We start from the raw sequence: 26,183 nt of genomic DNA on the forward strand, positions 1-26,183 counted from the left end.
GGCTGGCCTCCGAGCGGGGCTGCAGCCCACACCCCCCCTTTCCCTCCCCCCTAGGTCTGCCCTCCTTTCCCTTTCACCCTCCCTCAGGACCAGCTCAGTGGCGTGTGTGCTGCTCCCGGGGCTGAGGGCCTCTGGCTGTAGCGCCCAGCTTCACCTGGTGGAGTCGGGAAAAGGGAGCATCAGTGCTGAGCAAGCTTCTGTCTCCTCCCTCAGTGTTTCTGCCGCAGGTAAGTATCTTGAACACTTTCAGGTGTTATGATGGCGGTGCTTGTTGATGTCACGTGTTTTTATAGTGAGAGGGATTAACAGTGGTGAAAGCAGGGCTTGGTTCTGTTAAAAATGAGCTGAAGGCATGAAGCTGTGATATCCTCCTTCCTTCCCTCTCCAAGGGTGAAACGTGTGACCGTCGATTTTAAAAAGACAGTTACAGTCCCTAACTAGCCCAGCCCAGCTAGTGTGTGTTAACAGGAACAGCATCACCAGAGGCCTTGGAGACCCAGGGATATTGCAGTCCTAAAGAACTCCTGGCACAGTTTGGTTTGTATTGGTTTTTTGTTTTTCTTAAATTGTGGGACAGACTAGTGGTATAAAAAGAAAAATATTTGTCAAGAAATATTTTTTCATATAACAGCGTTATTGTGATATAGTTCACACACCATGAATTCCATCCATTTAAATGGTAAAATTCAGCAGCTTTTAGCATATTCACAGTTGTGCAACCATTATTATTCCAGAACGTTTTTATCACTTCAGAAAGAGCAGTGGAAATTAATGACCTATCCACCCCTCCCCAGTGGTGGTTCTAAAGAAATTTCTTGGCTAATCTTGACCATAAATTCACTTGTTACATTCCAAGAAAAATCTGGTAGGAATTCTAATCAGAATTGCAATGAATCTGTCTATCAAAACAGGAAGAATTAACGTCTTTATGGCACAAACTTCTTCTACCCATGAATATATTTCGGACCCTATATTTTCCTCTGTCCAGAGCCTGGCCCATGGGAAGTCCTCACTACTTGTTGGGCTTGTGAATGATGAGATTCTATACATCGTTAGTTGCAGCTGTAGCCTTTCACAGAAGAGAAAAGAAACCTCAGTGAAGCAAGTGACTCTCTGATGGTCAGAAAGAGTGACAGCCATTGCTGGGGTGATCCAGTGGACTTGGTGTTTGCAACCAGAATTCTCCACCACCTACAGCTAAGGGGATTAGAGTGTTCTTTTATTTTTTCTTAATGGCATTGCTTTTATTTTTACTTATTTTTTAAATTATTTTTTATTTAAGTGTAGTCAATTTACAATGTTAGTTTCAGGTGTACAGCAGAGATTCAGTTATAAACATATGCATATGTATATATATATGTTTTAGATTGTTTTTAGTATAACTCATTACAAGAAATTGAATATAGTTCCCTGTGTTATATAGCAGGTCCTTGTCATTTATTTTATATTTACTAATTTGTATCTGTTAATCCCTCCTTTCCTGCCTGCTAAATACAGTTTGCTTTCTATGTCCATGAGTCCATTTATAGGAGCACCGTTTTTCCTAGTAATATATGCTCTTTGGCTGCTTTCAGTTTCAGTAATTCCATCTTATCTGTGGGCGCTTTTCTTCTGGTTGCCTTTATGTGGTTTGCACACGTGGTAATAGAGATCTTTATTTGGGAGAACTCCAGGTCTCGTGTAGTCCCTGGTACAGAATGCCCACTGAATTGATGATTGAACTGGGAAAAAAGCACAGTAAATGCTGGAATTTCCACTATGGTTGAGAATTCCAGGTTTCAATAACCTGTTTAGACAACCTTAATATTTTCTGCACCCATACTGGGTAATTTGGTGGAAATTCATGGTATGGTGGTGTAGAGACGGGACCTTATATTCTTCTTCTCTTTCTATTTTCTAACACTCATTCTCCTGGGCCTTCCAGATCCTCCCCCAGAAGTGCCCAGGGCTGGCTTGGTGCTGCACTGAGGCAATATTTGTTAATAACGCCCTTTCCTCTTCTCCTCTGAGCCTCCGTTTCTTTCTGTGCACAATGAGCGCTTAGACTAGATAAATACTTTTCAGTTTCTTTTAAAGCCATGTTTCCTTTGAGAAACAGAAAATGCAAATATCTCCTCTCAACCCAACCCTTTAGATTTTGGTATGTCCTCCAAGGAGTGACATAGCTCTTTGTGAAAAATTGATGTGATTTTGATTGCAGGTGACACAGAAAAGACTCTTCAGAGATTTATTGCAGGGAGAGGGCAGGAAAGAGGCAGTATGTGACACTTTCTAGTGTGAGCAACGGAGCAGGGACTTGGATTTAAATACGGTGTCTGACGTGGCCTCTCTCTAATCTTGTAGAATGTGATAAACTTCTCTACCTCAGTTTCTTGATGTGTCAAGTTGGGGTGATAATATTTTAAGGCTTCTGTGAAACATTATACAAATAAGACATTTGTGTCTCGGTAGAAACAAGATCTGCTAGGGATTCAGGGATTTGTTTAAAAAAAATTCTTGTCCATAGCACTCTGTCTGTGTGTATTTAGACGTTCCTGGAGGGTGAGGGTGAGTCTAAAGTCCATTGTGGGACAGGTGGCCCATATTTCTCCGTGTCCCAGTTTACCCCCTACTCCCCAGTCCTCTTCCTCAGTCCAGGATGAAGTTCCCTAGTAGATTTACACAGAGGTCTTGTGGAAATGGCTTTTCATTTTATTGTTTCACCAAGAAGGGCTGCCATCATGATCTCTGTGGTCAGGTTTTGAAGGGCTGCCATCATGATATCTGGTAAGAATTCTATGCAATTTGGAGTTCCAATTTAATGAAAAGAAAAAAATTACAAATAGAAAATTAGAACAAGGGTGGTGACAGGGGCTCTTTTAAGTGGACACCATTAGCTTTGTTAGCTTCAGGTGCTGTGGCCTGTTGCCACGAGGACCCATCCTCTTGCTCTGAAGTTGGAGGGACTAGTGGGCTCAGTGGGAATGTTAACTGAGTGTATCTCATGGGCTGGGCATTGTCCTATTTGTACTGTGTGTTCCTTATTTGAGACAGTGAGCTCACCTAACCTCGATAACCTCTTTAAAATATTAGACTTTTAATTTTGAGATGTAATGTAGATTCCCATGTGGTAGTAAGAGATTATATGGAGAGGGCCTATGGGCCCTTTGCCCAGTTTTCTTAATGGTTCCATCTTGCAGTGTTGGGGTACAATTCATTACTGACTCACTAACAATTTGAGGTTTGTGTTATTGCCCTTATTTCTATTCACGATTAAACTGGGGCTTCGTGAAGCACGCAGGCCTGTCCAGGTCACCCACATTGTTAATGCAGAGTCGGGTGAACGTGGGCTTGGGATTTCCAGGCAGTACCATTATGATGGTTTGTGGCAGGGAGCAGCATTCACTTTGCTTGTTTATTCATTCATTCAACAAACATTTATTGAGTAAACTCTGTGGGTCAGATGCTTTCATAGAGTTATCTGATTCTTCAGCAGTACTGAGAATCAGGTAATGTTTATATTTTTTAATCTGAGAAAATTAGCTCTGAGAGGTTATAACCCCCCCAAAGGAAGTATAACTCATAAAGGAGGGATAGAACATGTGTACAGTCACCTCCTTTTATGCAGGTGGTACCCTATGCATTTTACATTTTCAAACATCCGTAATCCAGATATATTCTTGTAAGGCAAGGCTTTTTTTTTTAATTGAAGTATAGTCAAGTTTACAATGTTGTGTCAATTGCAAGGTGTTTTTTGACTTTTGAATTAAAAAATACTTTTTCAGCTGGGTAATTAGGTGTATTTACTTGTTTCATTTTTAAAATGAGGTACTGGGGTTTGAACCCAGGACCTCGTACATGCTAAGCATATGCTCTACCAATGAACAATACCCTCTACCCCAAGGCAAGTTTTCTTATCCATTATTATGAAGCTTAGGAGTTCAAATAAATTGAATAGGAATCCAGATCTTTTGATCCTACTGTGGTCCTTTTCTTTATATTCTGCTGAAGGGGGTTGGGGAAGCATTTCCTTTGTTCATTTCTTTATTCAGCATTTTTGAGCAGTGACTTTGCATCAGGGCCTTGCTAGGTGCTTGGAAATAGAAAATAAGAAATGACCTTTCTCTGCAGAGGCAGGAAGCCTAGACCAAAAGCTGGGTAATGTGATCGAGCTACAGTAGCCATATGCAGACTCTGAGGACAAACTGTACCCTTGAATTTGCTTTGGCTTCCCTTGTCTTCTGGCTGGTACACACCAGGTCACCGCAACCCAGATGGGCCCGTAGCACAGAGCAGAGAATGTACCTCGATCTCCTCCCCCTCTCGGCAGGGCCTGCAACATGAGCATCCCTGACTACGTGCAGTGTGCTGAGGACCACCAGACTCGTCCCGTTGTGGTCCAATCCATAGAGATCATCTCAGAGGAGAATTTCTTTTGCATCTATCAGCTACTCACCTCGGTTAGCCATATCAGCCCTTGTGGCTCCCAGTGGACACTCTGTATCCACTACAGGCACCGCTATGTGCCCGGGAATCGGTGGAGCGTCTTCCAGAAACACCCCAAGGTCGTGGGCCTTGTCACCATTACCGAATGTCTCTCTGCCAAGGCCTTCGAGAAGCTCCACATGCAGAGGAGCTGTATGGCACATCGCTTAATGACTCTCAGCTTTTTGTCTTTGTGCAGCATGGGGAGGTAGCCGAGCAGACGCGCACCGACGTTGCCTTCAATCTAAGAGTACTGCAGGGTGGTGGAGAAGAGGATCGAGGACTTCACTGAGTCACTCTTCATCTTGCTCAAGTCCAAGTGGCTGGATGGTGGCCCCAAGAATTCTGGGGACAAGATCCCCCTCCTCTGCATCCCGTTTGAGAAGGAGGACTTCATGGGACTGGACACAGACAGCAGGTAAGTTTACCTGGAAGCCAGTCCACCTTGGCTGTGTGCTGGATTGCTTCCCTACATACAGAAAGGGATCAGCAAGGAAGAAGTCAATCTTGTAGCCAAGGGGGGAGGGAGGTGCAGCCCGCCGGTTTCCAGACATTTCAAAGTGAATCCGCCTTTATTTCAGAGAGATCCTTTTAGGGTTAGTGTGGACACTTACTCCCGCTTTACAGCCAGGAACATGGTGGGACTCCTGGAGTTGCTGTCCAATAAAGTAGCCAAAGCCACTGATGCTAGGAGCACTGGGGAGGAGGCTGGACTCAGCTGAGATGTGCTGTAGGTCAAATGCACATCAGACGCTGAGGCTTGTCTAGTAAAAGTACATAAACTATCTCTTTAATTCCTATATTGATTACATGTCAAAATAATAGTATTTTACATACAGTAGATTAAGTAAGATCTGTTCTTAAAATCACATTCTAGTATTTGTTTTTTGTTTGTTGGTTTGTTTCTTTGTTTCAAATTTTAAACGTGGCAACTGGGAAACGTTATTTACATGGCTCTCATTTCATTTCTGTTGGGCAGCCTGTCCTGGTACATGCTCATCCCTTTGCTTATAGATGAGATGCTGAGCCCCGAGAGGCAGAACGAGGCGCTGGTTGAGCTGCGGCTGGAGCCGCTGTCACCTGCCTCCCAGGCCCAGCACCTTTTCAGCTCAGGCCATCTCTTCCTGCCCGACAGCCACCATGCCAAGTTAGGACATCAGAAACACCGCCAGGGACTTCCTAATGAACTCCTTATGCAGGGAAAGGCGTATCACGGTGTATGGGACAGAGCAGGGAAATGTTCATTCCCACTTTGTCCCTGTGATTAAGTCAATGGCCCCACTTTGCCTCGGAAGTACAGATGAGCTCTTCTGGGCTGCCTAACCCCCACCTTCTGCTCTGTTTCCCCATATATCTATCGTGTTGTCCCTCGGGCTGAAGAGGGTGAGATGCCTTTGCCGAGACGTGGTCCCCCTTTGCTGGGGTGAGTGAGGGAAGCTGTGTCCCCCCGGCCTACGGCCTCGGTCCTTGAGTCTGGAGAGAGCTCATGGTGGTCCCACAGGTGGCGGTCAGAAGACCTGGCATGTGCTACCGGGCCCGCTTTGGAGGTGGTGCTCTGTGATTCTTGAACTTACCTAAGATCAGATCCTACTTTCTGGTTGTTGGTAAGTTGGAGGAGAAGATGCTAGAGAATTGATAAAAAGAATGTCTAGACCAGCCCTGTGAGTGAGAAGCACAGGGGACACTAGTCCCACCTGTGAGAGCCCACCTAGCAGGCTCTGGATGAATTTTCTGTTCCTCCCCGGAAGTACCTCTATGGCTTAAGGAAGAGGAGAGGCATGTCGTGGCCATGATCTGTACTTGTCCTCACAGGGCCCTGTGATCTATATGCTCGCACTCCCCATCTGCTTCTTGGAGATGAGTTGACATGTTTAGGAGCCTGGGCACTGCTGAGGGCATAGCTCCCAGCACCGTGCTACACAGAGTCTGGCTCTGTTCACCTCACCTGTCAACTCCTGCTGAGGCCCCAGACATTAGTCAAGGTAGGTGCATCAGCGAAACCTAAGCAGGGACCACCTTCTCCCCCTGGGCAGAGTGGTGAGTGAGCAGTGGAAGCCTGGAGCCCTGCCCCAGCCCCCACGCCAGTGCCACTTCTTTTGTCATAGGAGGCACTGGTGATATTTTTGCTCAACAAATGCTTGTCTCTGAGTCTGCAGACCCACCAGAGAATGCCAGCTTGTTTTTGCCTTTTGAAGTCTGCCCTTGGGACTTGGCGGAGTAGCCGGATGTGTACTTAGCCCACAGTGGTTCAGCGCATTAAACCTGCCTCCTTGTGGGTCTGTCTATTGTGGTACCATAAGGGCTCAGCCAGCATCTGAACGTCATTGAGATATCGCGGCCAGTGAGCTAGGGTCAAGCACATTCTCCTCCAGTCACTTTTACTCCATTGTTTCTTTTACTATTCCACAGTCATTAATTTTTTAAACAATGCTTTGGTGCAGGAGCAGAGCCTCATTCTCTCCTGCTACTCTTGGTGGAAGTGAGTAAAACGGTCCAGACTGAAATGCGACAACAATTTGTAGCTCAAAAGCTGCCTAGACGCTTGTAGGTCGAATTTTGGTTAGGGGAGCTGAACACGTTGTGGTCCCCCGGCAGCGCCGCTCCCCTCAGGCCCCTGCTTTCCCTTGAGCAGGAGGTGAGGTTGGGCCTCACCATCCCCGTGTCCCTGGCCTCACACACTCACATAAATTCTTGTACATGCAGTCAAAATCATTTTTGTTCTTGTGTGATTCTAATTTTCTCTTGTTCCTCTTTTCCTTTTTCTTTACTCCTTTTTCACTTGTACTGCCCAGTGAGCATGTTGTTGCTTCTGAAAATGTGGGCTGTGCACACCCTGCATTGGAAATAGCCAGATTGCCCTCCGTACAGTCTCCATCACTTTAAAAAGCAACAACTTAACAGCTGTTTTGATCCATCTATTATCTTAGTCATTTTTTATTTTCTAATTTTTTGTAATATTTGCTTTGTTAGCTCATCACCCACTGGTGTTTGATACCTGTTGAAATCCTTGCTTTTGAGGAACATGTTTGGTCCTCCTTTTATTTGGTGACAAATGCGCCCTTATTAAATTTGTTTGATTGTTTTGAAGAAGTAAGATGCGAATTGATTTTGTCGGGTGCTCAGGGATTCTTTTCATGGAGTATTTAAACTTGTAAGGTCAAACTCTGCAGCATTTTGCTCGATTCCTGCTTTTACACAAACGTGCTTGGCACGCGGTTCCTGGCTGTCGCTGTGTGACGTGCATGACGGCGCTTCCTGGCCGGCGGTCACTGGTGAGGAAGTGGCCGCCACGGAGGTGACAGCTGCAGGGGACGCTGTTGGAGGAAGCGGTCATCGTTTGGTTCTTTAATTTTTTTTTTTTGCATTCAACTTCCCCGTGCCATTTACTTTACTTTGCCTTCATAAAGGGGCAGAATTGGGTCTAAAATCCATGACACTATTTGTTCCCTTTACGAGGCTGGTTTTTCTGGGTATCAGGACAACATGACCTTCTCCTAAGTAGCTGGCTCACCTGGATCTGTTGGACACAGGGACAGCTAAAAGGGCCGTAGCTTCCTCTCTACTCCAGCCAGTGGGCATTCAGAGCTGGGTCTGTGGTTTGCCTCAGCAGCCGTGCAGACCTCCCTGCCCCGGCCTTTACTTTTAACCCATGTTGGCAGTAAAGAGTTGAATCCGTTTCTGTTGCAGCTGACATCCACCACTGACAGCCGTTTCGTTAGTTTGTGGTAGTCAGTCTCCAACACCCCAGACAACCGTGAAGGAAGATGATTTGGCCGACCTAGGACCCTGGATTCTCACCCTCACCATGGTTCATCTCACCCGGTGGAAGGGTTTGGCCACCACCATCATGCTGACCATGAGGCCTTGTTTCTCCTTTCATGCTCTGGTCCAAATGTGGACACTTCATTTTTCACTGAATTTGTCTCTCTTCAGACAGGCCAGAATATCTGAATGAGTCCATCACATTCTGGGTGGGGAACAGAACAGAAGTAAGTGTCGCAAGTAGATGGAGTCTAGGCTGTCCGGGTTGGCAAATGCAGGCTGGGATCTGTGATGGCTGGGCTGTACACTGGACACAGGCCTTTCCCGTGGCTCCTGAGAGCCCATGAGTTGAAGTGATAACAGCCTTGTGTGGATTCCCCCATCCTCATCTGCTCACTGGCAAGTGTGTCTGCTAATTAGGAGCTCCCCCAGACCTCGGGCCCTTCAAAGCTCAGACCATGGGAGAACCTTGAGTCCCTTCTCCTGGGCCTCCTGTGTGAGAATCCACTGCCTTCTGAGGTGACCAGCGGCAGGAGATGCCTCCCCATCCAGGGAGCACCCTACGGAGGACTGTTAGTGCACCATGCTGTGAGCTTGTGTGTTTCCGGCCATGGTCCCTACAGAACTACACTTGAGATGGGCTTATTGATGGAAATAACAGGACTGATTCCAGGGCAGGGCCTGGGGGAGGGAACAGTGGAAATTGAATGTGACCTCAGACACCTCGGTGGGTGCTGGGGCTGTTACTAAAATGGGGAGTCTGGGAGATACCTGCCAGGAATGGAATTCTAGAGTAAATGGTGGACATGAGGCATTTTTAAGATGCCATTTGTCATCCAAATTAGGACTTCAAAGAGGCACTCGGGTCGATGAGCCTGGGGCTCAGGTGAAGGAGCCGGACTAGAGATACACGTTGGGAGTCGTCATTCTTAGCTGGTGTTCACAGCCTTGCATGTGAATTAGATCATCTCGAGAGCTGCAGACTGAGACTGAGGGGGGCAGGGCTGTGTCTTGGTTGGAGGAAAGCCCAGACCATACAGCTCTGGTGTGTCAGTCAGTGGCGTATGCCATTGTCAAAGCAATGCCAGTTATCCTTAAGGGGCCAGGGGCTGGGCAGGGCCAGCCAGGAAGAAATATGAAGGGAGGGTCGTGGCCACGTGTGCGTCTTGGGAAGGTGCAGAGGCTGCAGGGTACGGGAGGGTAGACTCCTCAGATGCTAGAGTTGCAGTGAGGAATGGGGAGAAGTTAGTCACAATCACCTGTGAGGGAGGGAGGGAGGTCTAGGGAGCCCCACCTTACCGGACTCGCTTTCCCATGAACAGAAGGAAGTCAGACAGAGGATCTGAGGTGAGAAGGGATGGGCACTGGGAGGGGAGCCAACCTGGAGAATGGTGCTTGCAAAATTCTGGAATAGTCTCCCTGAAAAATAGAGTTAAAAATACCCAGACTCTTAAGAACATTGTTAGTGACTTGGGAGGAGGCAGTTGTTTTTCTGGCCTCCTAAGGGTAAGGCATGTATCCAGGGATACACAGAAGATACGGGCAGTCTGTTCCGGGGGCTTGATCGTTACCGGGGGAACAGTGCAAGTTTAAAGGGGGAAAAGGGCAGCGGAGGGAATCTAGACAGGCCCCGTGTCAGGTACCAGTCGGCCGCCCTACTTGCGTGTTGCATTCACATCCATGCCTCCCAGGTGGGCGCTGACAGCCCCCTTTTGGGGATTGGGAAGCCTTCTCAGAGGGGTTAAAGAATTGGTCCATTTAGTGACTAGTAAATGCTGTAGCAGGATTCAAGCAGGGCCTTGTCAGAATTCAAGGGCATGTTCTCTCTACTGTTTCCAGTACTTCCCTGTTATACCTGGAATGGTGAAGTGGGTCAGTTTTGGAGCCTTTCAGAAAAAGTATGATTTAAGCGCCTCTGGACTGTTTCACAAAGCTCAGCATTCTTTGATGGTTCTGAAGCACGCAGTGATTTTCGCCCCAGAGAGGTAACGTCTAACTCCTTTGATGATGACGTGGTTGCAAATGGTGTACAGGTGCAAAACCAGACTTTGCAGCTTCTGAAGGGAAACTCTCCAGTTCTCCCTTGGTCGGCTTTCTTCCTCGGGATGTATCTGTGCTGCAGCATAGGCCTGAGCTTTCCATATGGAGTGAGAGTTTAATATCCGATGTTAGCATAAAACGGTCAGATGAAGAAAATCGACGTTGACAATTTATTTTTGGGTTTCATTAGTCAAAATATACTATCAGTTAATGGCCCATATAGCAAATGAAATTGAGTACAGGACATTGCATTTCTTACTTTCTATTTAGAGTTCTCTTACAGAATAATGTTGCCTGCTTTGGAACATCAGCTCCACCACTCACGGCACCTATCAGTGTGTTGGTGTGATTGCATTTACAGAGTGAATGTAATCTAGGCTTCCTCAGCCTCAAACACTTCAGTGCAGAATCACGGGCTGTAGCCGTCTGTTAGTCACGCAAATACTTCTAAAATTATATGATTCCAGAAAAGAAAGAAGAGAGAGAGAGAGATTGCCTTTATCAAATTTCCTTTCAGTTCTAAATGAAAACTGTTGTTGAGCAGCTCTGGTTTCCTTTGGATAAGAATATATACATTTCTTTGCATGTAACCTGGGTTTTGGGCTAGAACACCAAGTTCTTGCTGTCCACAAGCCACAAAAATAGTAGCCAAATTGCACACGTGTGAAATAGTTTATACCTTTTTCTGAGAAAGTATCCTTGAATTTGGGACTTGGGCTGTGATTTCTGCTTTTTGCTTCCCCCACCTGTCTTGTAATCTCTCACTCCTTCCCACGTGGTTCCCAAGTGTTCGTGGTCTCAAAGGAGTGGGCAAACACCCAGTTGGTCACCATGTACTGCTGCTATAGATAGAGCCCAGACAAGACTTAAAGGACATTATCAGAGAGGACTTCCTGAAAGAAATGGGCTGTACATTCAGTTGTGAGGACAGAGTAAGAGTCAGCCAGGAGAAGGGGTCAAGAATGTGTCTCAGATCGCAGGGGCAGCCCGGGCAGAGGCCTGGAGGCTTTTGGCGTGGGGACCCGGGGAGAGTGCCCTGTGCGGTCCAGGGTGGAGGGAGCCCCTGCTGGGGAGGACACTGGAGAGAGTCCGGGGTGTAGGGCTTTGGAAGAAGTTGAGTTTTACTAGAACTGACACAGTAGGCAGTGAAGGGTGTCAACAGAAGTGACCCTCAGGAAAGGTACTTCTGGTTTTGCTTCTGATATACTACAGACAAAAGGGTCCGGACGGGCGAGAGCAGGTATGTCTGTCCCTTTGAGATCCAACCCGTCATTCATTTATTCATAACACGTGCACTTCAGTGAGTCTAGGGGAGAGAGAGTGTAGCCACATAAATAAGCAAAATGTATTTGCTTCTTGAGAGCTTAGCGTTGTCAGTTAGCCTAGAATGTTCTAGGAAGAGAGGAACAAATTGTGGAGGTTGGAGGGAGGGAAGGCTTCCTTGGGAAACAGTCAAAATGAACCTGGAGGCAAGTGGGAAGTAGGAGCAGGTCAGGGGGCTCCTGAGGTCACTGGGGACCTATGTACTGAGATGAGGCTGGGCGAGCAGGGTCTGGGGTGGGGCTAGAACTCTACCAGGGAGCCTCTGAACTGTTTGAAGTGGGGTTGATGTAATCAAATTTGTGCTTTGGGAAGGCTGTCGTGGCTTTGTGTGTGTGTGTAGCGGGGAAGAGGTGGAGGGTGCCACCAACTGGGGGATCATTTGAAGACCATTCACAGGCTGGGATATGGGCTTCGGGGCTACTTGGGGACGGCAGGGGCAGTGTGGATGCCGGCTTTTCTTATGGGGGACTTGTTAGCGGGGCTGCCCTAGAGGCACCTTGTGGCTGGAAGAAAACTGATGGAGGCTGCCAGGTGGACATTCCTCTTCTCTCTTTCCATGCCTAGTGTGATTATCTTAGCTCAGCCAACATTTGGAACAAAAGAGCTAATCTCCAGGGTTGCCCAGGCCTTTGTAGAGCTCCTTCAAGTGAGATCTGATAGGATTTAGGTTTGTGTTCAGATCTGGATGTTCACTTAGCTAGAAACGTCCTGTCATTTCGATTTCCATAGGGGTTTTTATTCCTGATAAAGATTGCTTTCTTGGTGAGAGGAAAATTATTACAGCTGTTGTCTTTTTCAAAAAAAATCATATGTTTTAAGAGCTTTAATATTCAAAAGAATAGGAATATATAAAATATTTAAGGAAGTCTTTGGTGTGGTTTCTTTGCTTTCTGAGCTAATGTGGACTTAGAGCCTTTGTGTTACTTAATAGCACATCCTTGTCAGTATTTAAAGAGCTGTTAGTGAGCACCCCAGGCCCCACCTCTCAAAGAATCGTTAAAGTTTGCTCTGAAATACTGAGGTCATAAACGTCTTGTTTTCAGAAATCAAAAGGTTTTAAATACGCACCATAGCTCCATTTATAAAATAATAATAAGTTCAAAATTAAGAAAATGGAGGATAATTGATTTTTTTTAAAGCCTAAACATAAACTTTCTTGTGCTAATTTTGCAACTGGAAATTTTGAAAAGAAAAATCCTACTGCAATATCATCTACGTGGTATATATATATGAGTTTCACGTTTGAAAAGTAACTGCGCAGTGGTTTTCAAAGTCAGGAGCATTCCAGCTCAAATACTGGCAGTGGTGGCTGCTGGTTTTCAATGGAAGAGCCTAAATTTGCCTTCTTAGCTTTTTTTTTTTTTGTACTGAGAAGGTTGAGTAGTGCTTTGCCAGCATGATTTTCGGGCAATTTGAGGGCAGATGTCGTGTTCCAGCAGTGAGATATTTCCATGCATTTTATTTTCTGGACATCACCAGGGCACATGTGGGGTTTGTGCCTGCAGGCTGGAATGCTGCAGGACTCCCTAATCCATCACCATTATGTCCTGGTGCTGCTCCGGTCAGTGAATGATTTTCTGTGACTTGGAGGTAATGTGGTCTGATGGTGATGATCAGACGTGCAGTTAAATGCTATTAATTGAAATAAGAGTAACCTAGAAACATTGCTCTAACAATACAGGATGAGGGAGGAGGATTGGCTGAGCTGCTTGCAGTGGGATGTCTTCTCAGGTGACTCCCTCACCGTGATTCCTGCCAATATCCGCCCCAGCCCTGCACGGTAGTCCTGCCGAAGCAAGCAAGCACTTTGCTCAGAAACGCACTGAATTTCCTTGCGCCTCTGTTTGTTGGCTTTTTTTTGAAAACACATTTTGCCCTTTGCTTAAATGCCATCCATGCTAGTCACCCCTTACACTCATTCTTCTGGACCTCGTCCATACATAGCTGCTGAATGGATGAACAGAATGTAGTATCTCCATGTAGTGGAACATTATTCACACGTAAGAGTGAATAAAAAAGAAAAAAAAAAGAGGAAAATGAAAAATGCCACCTGTTTTGGGAAGTCCACCCTGACTGTTCAACCCACACTTTTCCCTTTGAAACACAATCACTTATGCTCCACTCTACTCTTTTTGATAGTACTTATCACCTTCTAATAATCTTTAACGTTTCCAAAAAAAATAAAAAATAAAGAGATGCTGATGCCACTTCAAAATATACAAGCCTTGCTAACAGCATGTTAATTGAAAGGAAGCAGACACAAACGGCCAGATATTGTTGATTTCAGTGATCTGAAAAGCCCAGAAAAGGCACATGCAGAGGCAGAGAGCAGGTGATGGTTGGAAGGGGCTGGGTGGAGGGGGATTACGGAGTGAATGCTAGTGATAGGGGGATTCTTTTGGGCTGATGAAGTGTTCTGGAAATAGAAGGTGTTGAGGGCTGCACAACTGTGATTGTGCAGAAGACTGCTGAGCGCTGTGTCTGGGAGTGCCTGTTGTTGGGGCATCTTTATTTTGTTCACATCCTGCAATGTGAAGGGCCATCTTCTGCTGTGGTCATTCTACTCCTGTGAGTGGTGAGGGTCAGGACTTTGTAGAGTCCTGTTTCTTTTCTCCCTCTGGCTGAGTGTAGGCAAAAAAATTTAAGCCTGAGAAAGTGCTCCATCTACAGAAATGTCTTTCAGTTTTGCCTGGTGTAAAAATCTTGAGAGCTTTTAACCGTTGAGGCTAGTCTGTGGGGGTAAATAGCCTATGAAGCCTGGGTGAGCCCGGGAAGAGCCGCGCTTCCCTCCCAGACACGGGTGGGGATTTCACCCCCTTTCAGGCAGTGAAGGGCCCAGACCCGTGGGCAGACTTGACAATCGTGAATATTTACGTGTATCCGCTGCTTCATCTTGGATATTAATTTCAAGCTGAGTCAGTTTGTGACGGCAGCCTCATCCTACATCAGGAATTTATAGTATCTGCTCTTTGAGGTGAAGACCTGACAGACTTGATTATTTAACAGTCTGCTTTGAATTGATATCTCAGATTCCTTTGTCAAAAGCAAAACAGCAGAAATACAGACGTCCTTTAATTCCAATGTGGCCTGGAACGGGTTTAGTGTCTGTGCCTCAGTGGCCTTATCTGCGGGTGGGGAAGATGATAACAGTGCTTCCCTCAGAGGAGCTGGTGAGGGGAGAGTGAGAAGCACAAATGGAGGACTTACACGAGATGCTCATAAATGACCGAATTTAGTGCTCTCCGCCTGGTGAGGCCTTAGGGGTAGAGATGTCAGAACAGAGCAGTCCTAGCCGGAGCTCGATACGTGATGGTAGCTGTTATGATCAGTATCACCACTGTGGGTTATCAGGTAGTTTTAAGACTTGGTAATATGATTTCATGAATAATGTTAAAAGACTAGACATCTCAGATCCAGTTTACATAGTCCTCAAGATTTCTTCTGAGAATTGGATGGTTTCTTCCCTATCTTAAATCTGAGATGAGTCTCTAAAAATTTCCGTATTCCTCCATCCTTTTGCTTTAATTCTCTATTTCTTAAAAAACAAAGTTTTTAGATGGAGTTACTGGGGACTGAATTGAGGGCCTCATGCATGCTAAGCACATACTCTCCCAAATGAGGTATAATCTCTTCCCTGATTTTTTTTTTAAATTTACATCTTAATTTTCAGAGGTTAGAGGCCTCTAATTATTTTTCTGGAGACTTGTCCATGAACCTGTAAATCTACAATTAATGGACAAAATTTGGTTTATTAAAAAAAATCTATAGAATATTCTACAGTCCACCCAAAAGGAAATACTCATGGACTTAAAATGTTTCTCCTTTAAGGTGATTTCTCCTGTTTGGTCGAGCTTAATTTGTTAACAGCCATCCTCATCATCATAATGACCAAACTCGCTGTGAGTGGACGCCTAACTGAGGCTAAAATGCTTTGCTCATATTTTACTTCATAGCAAGTGTTTGATTGTAGGTATCAGTGTCTCCTTTTTTGTAGCTGAGGGATTGAGAGATGGGTCAGCTTGCCCCAAATGACACGCAGCTGGCGGTGGCTAGCTCGATGCTGGAATCCAGGCTGCACAGGATGAATTCTCAATTGCTCCTCTAATCAGCTTCCCGTTGAGTGTTTTCCCGAACTCCTGTGAGCCCATAAATGACCGATTTTAGCTATCTCAGCCTGATGAGGTCTTCAAAGGAGAGACACCAGTGAGAATGAGAGGCAGAGTGGCATAAATTAAAATTGTACATTTTCACAAATGTTTTATTCTCAGGTAATGACTGTAAAGGAAATAGTTTTTTAATTTAGTGCTTTGTGAGAACTAAAAACAAAACATTTAAAATAACTATTGTGCAAGAGAGAAGTGGTCTTTGAAAGTCCAACTGTTGCTAATGATGTTACTTGTTTTTTCTAGTGGTGCTTATTTACTGAAAAATTTCCAAACACTGAATTTGTTTTATGTAGTCTTAGTAGGAAAGAAAACTTTGTCAGTGAGTATTGTAAGTAAAATCCTTACTCTTTTCTTTCCTGATGATGAATATCTTAGTTGTTTACATGGCTTAAGTATATTTCGTCATTTGTGAAATTTGAGTAATATGGTTTACCTTGTCTGACTGTGAGAGCTGGACGCCTTGTATACAAAGCACCGTAGAGGTGCTTAATAAAAATGTGCTTTCACAGTGACTGATAGTTTAGAAGTATCAACTCTGAATACTAAAAAGGGTAGCTTATTTCTGATGCATATTCAATATGTGTATATATGATATACATTAATATGGCTTCAAGTAACTAGGATTGTTTTTTTTAAGTGCAGTATGAAGCTTTAATGAAATCTGTGTCATTCTAGTGAGACAGGGACTACTTAAATTGCCTTAAGCAGACGACCTTGAAGATTATTTACACAGAATGTAAGCTCAGAATTCATGTTGCCGTGTAACCATCCATCAGACATTTAATTTCTCGGGATTCTGACCAGAACCATTAAGTTTAGAAAAATCCACATTGATTATTATCAGGGAATAAGCTTCTCTCTTTTGTGACTAAAGAAAATTTTGATTTTTTTCTGCACTCTTTTCAGGTTTTAAAATTTCAAAATTTTGATTTGACATGTCACTTTTTTAATAGAGAGAATAAAGCTCATGCTGTTTTAATATGTAAATAAATGTTTTTGTATTTCAATACCCTTCTATGATTTCCTGGCTCTTTGAGAAGTATTTTGCAAGATACTTAGATTACCTACTGTTGGAAAAATACAGACGTGACTTTTATGAATATAGGCGTAGTACAGTTCTGTTGGTTTTTACTACAGTGCAAGACATGAGACCTAGGAGAGCTTTGCTGCTGATTGCCAGGAGGACAGATCTCAGGTCTCAGTCTCCCCTCGTGTAAAATGAAGTGGCTGGACTGGATTCTTTCCTCTTCTAAGATGAGCTTCCATGAGCCTATGTCTTTTGTTTATATTTAGGAGTATTAGCAATATCAGATTAAATACTGAATACCCCTCCATCCCCCCGAAGCAAAGTGCAGTATATGCTACATAAGCTTCTAGTTATCTGATTCTCGTTTCTCATCTTACAGTCAATTTTTGTGTTGCATGTTTCCCGGCAACCTGGAAGGTCTTTTTAGCCATAGGTGGCGCTGTTGCAACTTTTTACAGTCTTAATTTTTCTGTTTGTAAAATAAGGCTTAAACAATGTGAATTTATTTTGATTCCTTTGCTTAATGCTTCAGAATAGCACAACGTCCATTATGTCTTTCTACCTGGAAAATTTTTTCTGCTTATATCATAGTTTTATTCTTTTATCTCGCTGTGAACATTTCAGACTTGCTGTGCAAACAATGGCAAAATCGGGCTTTTCTTCTAGTGTTAGAAACCAGTGAGCCGGGATATTATAAAACAGCTAGAAGCTGCCTCTGGAGCACCATAAAGCTGAAAGGTGTGTTGAGTTCCCTGAGTATTGACCCCGCCGCTGTGTGTTAATTGGTGGGAGTTGATTTGGTACATATATGATGGGGTGTAGTTTCTTGACTTGGGTTTGCCTGCACGTGCTGACACTGAACCATGTGATCCTGAGTCAGCTCGTTCTGAGTTTTCCCCTCGTCTGTGAGAAGGGGACACTCATATCTGCTTTGTAGAATTGTGAGAATTAGTAATTATGTAACATGTTTACCACAGTGGGTATGTCAAGAGAGCTCATAAACTTTCGCTGCTGTTTTGTGTGCAGCCATCATTTTATAGTCTTTGGTAATTACAAAGAAACAAGAAAATAAGAAAAGCTGATTTTATGATGAAAGATATTTGAGGACGTTCCATAATTCCTACACCCATAATTTAGCATCAGCAGAGTCAGAACTGTTACACAGTCGCCCTGGACCAACGTTAAGCCACAGAAATTTTTGTTACTTCATATATGTTGGGGCCTAAGGGGAACCAATACTTATACACATGTTGTCTCCAGCAGCCAACTGAGAGATGACACAAAAGAGTAGGCAGGCGATAAATGTCTTCTTTGTTACTGATGAAGCCACGTTCTCCATGAACTTCAGGGCTGTGGATAAATGAGTGTCATGATACTGTGTCCCAGAAGTAGAGACTCACCCTGTCCCAGGTATCTCTGGGCCACAGCAAGCCTTCCCTTGAGAGAATGAGCCCCATCATGCACAGGGCTGTTCTGCAATGGAGCTGAGCATCCAGGGTGCTTCCCTAGGGTAGTCAACACTGGAGGGAAAGGAAGGGTTTCACATGCCCTGCTTGTCTCCCCGGAATCACAACTCAATCTGTTAATGTGAGGAGGGCTAGCTGTGGGCCAGGGGTCAGGGCTGTGAAGGGAGTAGCACTCTGCATGGCCCAGAGGAGTGGGGAGGAGGTATCCCTTCCATCAGTTTAAACAGGTGGTGGGATGGAACAGAAGGGTTCATCCCATGAGTTTATAAAAGGAGAAATAAGAATTTCCTTTGGGTATTAGTCTAGCCAGGAAACACAGAAGATGATTAGGAAGGAGACTTGTAAACCACTGTAATATTAATTTGACATTTGTTGAGCACCCAAAATGTGCTACATTCTTTTCTGAGCGTTTTACAGAAATGAATCCTTCAATCTTCTCAACAAGCGAGTAAGGAAGGTTTGATTGTTATCCCAGTTTCACAGTGTGGAAATTGAGGCACACAGAGGGTAAGTTGACCAAGGTCACAGAACTAGTAAGTGGCAGAGCAAGTATTTTAACCCTGGCTGTATGGTATTGTGGCTCCCAGAATGGGCTTTGGGTGTTTAGATGTATCTGCATCCCTCGATTTCTGTACGTCTGTGCATCAATTAGCCCAGAAAGGACAGGGAAAGGAGAGTTACACAGGTGCTCACAGTCGTGTCTCGGCAACTGTCCACGAAGAGTGCACCGTGATTAGAATTAATTGTTTTCCAGGCAGCAGATCTGTTGGTATAACAGAAATTTAGTCCATTGAATTCATCTAGAAATCCTTCCTGCTCTGCTTCTGTCCACACTTGCCATGTGACTGCCTGCCCGTGTTTGGGCCGTGGAGGAGAACATATACTCATGGTTGAACTCTGATATTGCAGTCTGGTTCATAGTTTCACATCTTCTGTTACATTAATAAGTTAAATTTCTGGTTTTCTTGCATCAGTGTCTCATGAGTTTGGTTAATGTGAAACCAGTCCATGGGAGCCCAGGGGTTATGATGGTATAAATTTTTAGCACGTTGTGGCACTTCTAGCCATGCAGACATGACTGGGGGATGTACGCCTTTCTCACTGATTTCTCCCAACAGCAGGGTCCTCTCACGGATGTGAGGCTGGGAGCTCTCTGAGTAGCTCAGTCAGAGGCCAAGTCCACCAATCCGAAAATGATGAAGTACCTGGAAGTGGGTTTAATAAAAGTAAAGGGCTTCCAGGTAGTCCGATGGGCTGTTCAAGAAATTTGGTGAAAAGCTGTCCACTGTCTGTGGTTTAGCTGCTTCTTTGCTATTGAAAAGTCTGGAGTAGATGAAGGGATTTTAAAAAGCAGAAAGGAGTGATTTCAGGTGGTACATCCACACCGGTGAGAAGTGATGGATGACCGCCTGTGTGAGGCACAGACAGAGTCTTACAGACTTCATAAAACAGCTTCAAATGCTCTGCCATCTGAGTGCGCTTCATATGGGGTCCAGTTCATCACTGGTCACGCTGTGAGGGCAAGTAACTGACGATGGCAGAAAGGACACGGAGGCATCAAAAAGGTCTCACTCATGTTCCCTGTTTAAAGAATGTGGCACAGTGTATTATATTTGAGCTGGTTTTTCACTGAACAGTTTTTAGTGTTTTCTGGGACTCCCCAGTGCCCCAAGGTTCCATGCAGCTGGGTGTCCCCTCATTGCAGCTCCGTCAGCGCTTGCCCTGGGCTGATGTGGTGTCACGGGAAGCAGGACGGTCAGCGTCCCCGGCTCCTCTGAGCTCCGTCTCCTCATCTGCAGAGCCTGGTTTCCCATCCGTGTCTACTTAGTAGGGTTGCTGAGAATCACACGTGATGGTTATCAGGTGTGATTTCTGGTTGTCTCTGCGATTGGCAAATAGCCAATAATTGATAGAAACTCTTGTTTTTTTTATTGTAATTGTGTCTCCTAGATTGCAGTGGTTTTTAGTCTGCATTTTTTTATAACTTTACTCATTTTTAAATATGCCCTTATTTTATTTATTTTTTTTGAGGTACTGGGGACTGAAGCCAGGACATTGTGCATGCTATGCAGGTGCTCTACAACTGAGTAATACCCACCCTCCTTTTCTGCACTTAAAAATAAATATTGCAATACACAAAATAGCTCTTAAACTCCATCATGGGACCTGGTCTCTGTATAGGCAAATGAACACGTATACTATTTCAATAAGAATAAATGCTGTTGAGACATACGTTTCTGAATCTGTTAATGTGCTTAAAAACGATCATAGCTAGTGATAAACACGAGACTTAGATCAAGGACTTTTTAGGGTATGTTTTGCCATCATGGGAAATTACATTCTACCGAGAAGGCTAATTGGGTCTCTTTGATATTTGGATGGTTTAGCAGGTGATCAAGGCTTTCCAAAGCTGACAGTTTTGTATTTTAAACTAACTACAAAGTTATCTTCTAGAAGATGGAAATCCTAAGCTTGTGAATTTCCCAGTAATCCAGGGGGTATGTGTCTGTGTCTGTGTCTGTGTGAACGTTTGTGTGTGTGATTTCAGGAATGTAGAAATAAGTTCCATATAGACTTCTGATATCTTTCTCTTCCAGTTCAAGGTTTAAGCATATACTTACACAAATAAATTGATTTTCTTTTGTCATTTGGCATATTGGCGGGAATAAGAGGTTCTCATACATGTTTCAGAAGGGTTGGGAAGCATGAGCTTAGAAAACGGGAGGAGAAAGAGGCAGGGAGACACTTCACACTTTGTGCAGTATATGAGAAACGGTAGCTTTTCTTTTCTCTTTTCTTCTAAAGCAAACTGGCTCTGAATTGTAACACACTATTACTCAGAATTGCTTTTCTAATCAGACACAAGTGCCTCAGATTTTTCAAGGCAACATGAATGATGAAATGTGTTTTAGCATTTATCTTTAAAAGTAGTTTTATTTCTCAAGTAAAAGACTATAGCCTGTTTCTTCCAGCGTCTCAAGAAATTCTCATTGATCTATGTACATGTTCTATGTGCTTATTTTCTTTTCTTTTTTTTTAAGTGCTTGTTTCATTGTGGTGTGAATCAATGTTTAAAATTTCTGGATTTTGATCTTTAGAAAATGCTCATATATCAGAACTGTTAAAAACCTGATTGTTCTTTGGTCCTTGTTTGGTGGGGCACCCTATTGATTACTCTTGTCTGTTAAAGAGAGAAATTCTTCCTCTAGCCTGCAGATCATTAAGTGTATGGTTTGCAGTATGCCTTTAAATTTCATTGAATGCATTGAACATGATTGTCCAGTGAATTTTGAGTTGACTCATAGTAATGACTTTGCTTTGATTCTGTGGCTTTTGCTCCTCTCCACAAGAGCTTGAATTCTCTGTTGCATTTTGTATACGTGTTCTTCACAGTGGAAGAAATTTTGCATTTTTTACAGAGGTGGTTTTTCCTAACACCTCTGAATGCCTTCTGTAATTGATACAACAAAAATCTGTTATTTCAATGCTTAATTATTTCATAAACTAGTTTTTGGCTTAATCAGAAACAATGACAGAGTGATAATAAAAAATAGGAAAACTTTCCTTCCTTTGAAGAATAGAAATCAGGTGGTCAGGCTCACCCATGCTTTGGGCCTGACACACTTAATCTCATGTCATTGTGTATCATGATTCGGAGATGGAGTTGCTTCAGGTTTATTGATTTTTGTTTTAACATTTGTGTTGAATTCTTTCTCCAGGCTTATGTATCCTGTTGGGTTTGTTGAAACTGTAGAAGGGAAACAAAAGCTTTTTTTGGTTTCCGGAGGCCTGAGTTGCTGATGATAAGGGTTGAGGGTGGGCTGAGGAACAGAGTGACACTCCCTCTGCTCCCAGCTGAAATTGATGAACAATGAAATCAATTAAGTGTATCGGTATTTGACCAATAGAAGTTAGCGAGCCCAAAGTGGCTAGTTATGCCCAAAGAAAGTACTGAATTCACCTGCAGAATTAGGTGCTTTACCAAGAAGAAGCAGCTTAGAGCAATCAGAAAAATCAGTCCTATGATGAGATATAAAGTAAATATAATATCTTTTATTTCTGAAACTTTTCTACGTTAAGTTGTGTAGAGCTAAAATTAAGTTTCAAGCACCAGGAGTTAACAGTGTGGGTGGTTCTGTATGATCATTATTCAGGAATGTGCCTAGACTCTGCTAGAGTGGCTGAAGCTGGCAGGAAAAGACCCAGAGCCAGGATTTGTCACCTTAGGGTGTCCTCCATAATGGTTCCATGTGGGAGCCCATGATTGGGTTAACAAATTGTAACAGACCCCAGCCGCCTGTCAAATTTAAGAAGAAAACGTATGCTTAGTAACTGCTTTGCAAGCAAGTGCCTGTGCATCCTCACTCCTGTCTCCTTGCCTTAAAAAGCAGAGATAATGCTTTGCTTGCGTAGATGATGTTTTAGATAGCACTCTGCTCATCGCAAAGCAATGACCCAGGCCCACAGCTATAAAGGCTGGGCTTGTGTGCAGTTAGATACTCTATTATCCCCCAAGCAAGGACCTAGCTGGTCTGGTGGTCTGCTTTGTAATTCACATGTCTAAAGGATGTATCTTATTCCCCTCACCCCATGACTTACCTAAAGATACACTAAGCCTTTGTACTCATGGTGGATTCTAGAATCTCTGTCTCATCCTTCTTTCCCCAAGTTCCTGCTTACTATCACACAACTGTTAATGACGTTTTCCTTTGATTATACACAATAAATATGGGATCATTTGAGAGGCTCGTGGAGTTGGGTCCCTACGCCCTCTCTCTTTCGTGACTTTTTCCACAGAGTCTTGAGTATTCATTCCCTGTACGTAAGACTTCTGCCAGCCAGAACCCACAGTTCCAGGTGAGAAGGATGCAGGCTTTATCTCTCCTACCCGAGGGAGAGAGAGTAGAAAATTGAGATCTGCTCTTCCGTGGTCCCTTCCTGCCCCAGGTCTGCTCCAGTTCACCTGCAGCCTTCTGGCCTCTGCTCACACTGCCTCTGTCCCAGGACTGACAGCAGCCTTTTCTTCCCTGGTAAACATTTCCTGTGCCTTTTAGAAGTTGGTCTCTTCTCTGCAATACAACCCTGGCAGATGTGATGGTGGTAAACGTGCTGGTGGGCAGTCACTTGGGGACTGCCAGGAGCCATGCTGATTCTCCTGAGTCTCTCATTCGGGGTTACAGAACTGTCGAGCAGCAGAGGAAGCCCTTTAACGTGAGGCCAGCTCAGCATTGCATCACTTTCATTTTATTTTTGAATTTTCAGTGGAGAAATTATTTGTAGCAAACTGTTCCAGATTTTTGGCTGCCTGCTTTCCTCACCACCATTTCCTTGTTGGCTCTGGTGCTTGTTGTAAGAACCAGGTTTCTTCTCTGGTTATTTCTAGCAGCTGGGCTTGCCGAATCCTTGATCTGCATTTGAAGCAGAATGCTTCTTCGTGATTTCAAGCTGATTTTCCTATTTCTGAATATTCCGTGTACACTCAGCAACTCTTTCAAGTGAAATGCTCTTGTCCAATTCTGTTAACCCATATTTGCCGATCTCCTGCTTTCATGCTGAGGGCAGTTTCTTCTTCCTGTAATAAAAGTTAGCAATTTGCATTTACTATTTGAAGGTTCTGGCCCTAGGTGCTTTTGTCCTTAACAGTTTTAATACAATTCACCCATTAAAATGTGCAGCGGTTTTTACTCAAAGCCCAGAATTGTGCATCGCAGTCAATCTTAGAATATTTTCATCCCCCAACAGGAAGCCCTGTATGCACAAGCAGTCATTCCCATCTTCCGCATCCTCCCCCAGCCCCAGGCAGCCATTGTTCTCTCTCTATGGATGTGCCTGTGCTGGACATTTCATGTAAAACAAGTTATTTCATGTAAATGGAACTGTCTATTGTGACTGACTTCTTTCACACTGAGTAACTTTTTCAATGTTTTTCCAGGTTGTGGCCTGGGTCAGTACTCTATGCTTTGCTATTGCTGAATTATATTCTACTGTATATCTGGGCCCTACTGTTTACCCATTCATCAGGTGATAGTCGTTTGTGTTGTGTCTGCTTTTTGTTTGTGAAGAGTAATGGCGCCGTGAATACTCCTGTAGGAATTTTTATGTGGACATTTGTTTTCAGTTCTCTTGCTTGTGTGACCAGAGAGCAGAAATGCTGGGTCATTCATAAACCAAATGTTCAACTCTCTGAGGACCTGCCAGGCTGTTTTCTAAAGTGGCCACCCTGTGTTACATCCTCACCAGCAAGGGCTGCGCGCTCCGCTTCCTCTGTGTCTTCATTAGTGCTTGTTACACATTTTTTTTATTATAACCTATTGTAGTAAGTGTGAAGCGGTTTCTCCTAGTGGTTTTGACTTGATTTCTTTTACAGCTAATGATATTGAACATCGTTTGATTGTGCTTATTGGCCATTTGTATATTTTCTTTGAAAAATACATTTTCAGATACTTTATACACATTTTAATTGAGTTCTCTTTTTCTTGTTGAGTTGTAGGAGTTTTTTCTTTTATTTGAAGATACAAATACTTAATCAGATAAATAATTTGAAAAAATTTTCTCCTCTCTGATGTTTTTTCACCTTCTGGATGGTGTCCTTTGAAGCAAATTTTTAACATTTGATGAACTCCAATTTATCACTGTTTTCTTTGTTCCTTGAGCTTTTGGGGTAATATTTAAAATCTGAGGTATTTTATTTAAACTTTTATATAAAAAATAACTTAATTCTTAAGACTGTTCTAGGAGATGGGTGCTGTGGCTGTCCCCAGTCTATGGATAGGAGACTGAGGTGCAGAAAATTTCACTGAAATATCAGTGTCACAGCTACCCAGTGCTGTGGGATTTCAGACCCTCATGTTTGTCCCCAGCATTTGTGATCTTCACCACCATGCTCCACTACTGCCTGGAATCATTAATGAAAAAGTTTTCCTTTTTTGATTTCTTGATTGTTTGTTTTCTCATTGGGGAACTCACCTCTTCATTTTCCTTGCAGAGATCTGTGTAGGTTTATTTTAGATCTCATGTACTTATTTATTACACAGGCTCCAGCGATGATTGTGCCTAGTTGATCTAATCAATTCATACTCAAGTCTTTCCTGCTCATGACACTAAAAAGAGAGTCATGATTTACATAATGCTCAAAGAAGAATGTACTTGAGTGATTTTATTTTTCTAACCAATCAAACAAATCAAATAAAAACCCGGTGTTGGAACAGATTATAAGCCCTGCAGAATAGGGTCACTGTCTTCCTTGTGTTTCATTTGATTTGTCACAGTGTCTGGATAGTGCCTTGCTGTCCAGCAGTTTTGTGAGTATACGGTGCTCGTGAATCATTGTAAGGAAAGAATTTTGACAACAGACTGTGTTGTTCATTTCACAAGGGAAAAGATCATATAGAAATACTGCTCAGATTTATTTTAAAATTAAGCTTGGTGTTTTGAGAAGGGTTCAAGAAACCATACAAAAATCTTTTTCACTAATTTTAAATCTATCTTAGACACATTATGCATACATGGCAGAGTAACTTATCAACTAGTTTTGACAAGAGGAGTGTATTATTGATTATCTATTTTAGTTGAAATATTCTACCTGGGATAAAGTAATCAGTGCCCATAAATGAACAAATATGTTTGTATTTCTATGCAACATGGGGGCAGACTTCATATGTTTTTATATAATATATATGACTGTGTGTTTTAATCTGTCTGTCAGTGTTTTTATAGTTTTTCATCAATGTTGTAACTTTAGAATTCTTCTATGGAAATCACCCCCAATTCTAGTGCAGTTTGTACTGTGTATCCTGTCTTATGCATGGGATTCCACTGTCCCCTCACTGAGGAATTTCCTCTCCTATTGAGTTAGTAGCAGAGTTAAAGGAACTGTGATTTCTAGGCCTTTGCTCTCCATGTGTTTGCAGTTGGCTGTCAATCAAGATTTTGTCT

At 43.5% G+C, this 26,183-nt stretch overlaps 1 protein-coding gene across 1 annotated transcript in view; it reads left to right on the forward strand.

Annotated features, from left to right (window-relative positions):
* The window catches only part of LOC140692908 (uncharacterized), a 417,598-nt gene that overhangs the window by 63,963 nt on the left and 327,452 nt on the right, over positions 1–26,183 (forward strand). The window lies entirely within an intron of this gene.

Source organism: Vicugna pacos, unplaced genomic scaffold (assembly GCF_048564905.1).
Source record: "Vicugna pacos unplaced genomic scaffold, VicPac4 scaffold_19, whole genome shotgun sequence".
NCBI classification, from domain to species: domain Eukaryota; kingdom Metazoa; phylum Chordata; class Mammalia; order Artiodactyla; family Camelidae; genus Vicugna; species Vicugna pacos.